We start from the raw sequence: 520 nt of genomic DNA, 5'->3' as shown, positions 1-520 counted from the left end.
ACCCAGTTATACCACTCCTTGGCATATACCCAAAGAACTCATCCTATTGTAGAGACACTTGTACATCCATGTTTGTTGATGCTCTTTTCACAATAGCTAAGAAATGGAAGGAACCTAAATGTCCCTCAACTGACAATGGGTAATGAAAATGTGGTTTATTTATATGATGGAGTTTTATTTAGCAGTAAAGAAAGATGAAGTCATGAAATTTGCAGGTAAATGGATGGAAGTGGAAACTGTTATACTAAGTGAAGTAACACAGACTCAGAAAAAAAAATCGACATATGTTTTCTCTCATATGTGGATCCTAGAATCAAACTGTGATAAGTGAGTATGCAACCAGACATAACTACAGGAACAAGGATAATGGAAAGGAAACAGGGAGGTAAAGGAAAAGAAAGAACCTGAAAGAGAAGAACAGTAGAAAACAGGCCTTAATAAGGGAGATATGGATAAAAATTGGGTTAGTTTAAGGGAGGGGGGAGGGAAGGGTATTCAAGGAACCTAGGGGATAAAGGGA

The sequence above is a fragment of the Nannospalax galili genome, unplaced genomic scaffold (genome assembly GCF_000622305.1).
Source record: "Nannospalax galili isolate Female #2095 unplaced genomic scaffold, S.galili_v1.0 scaffold380, whole genome shotgun sequence".
NCBI classification, from domain to species: Eukaryota; Metazoa; Chordata; class Mammalia; order Rodentia; family Spalacidae; genus Nannospalax; species Nannospalax galili.
Note: the sequence above shows the minus strand (reverse complement) of the source record.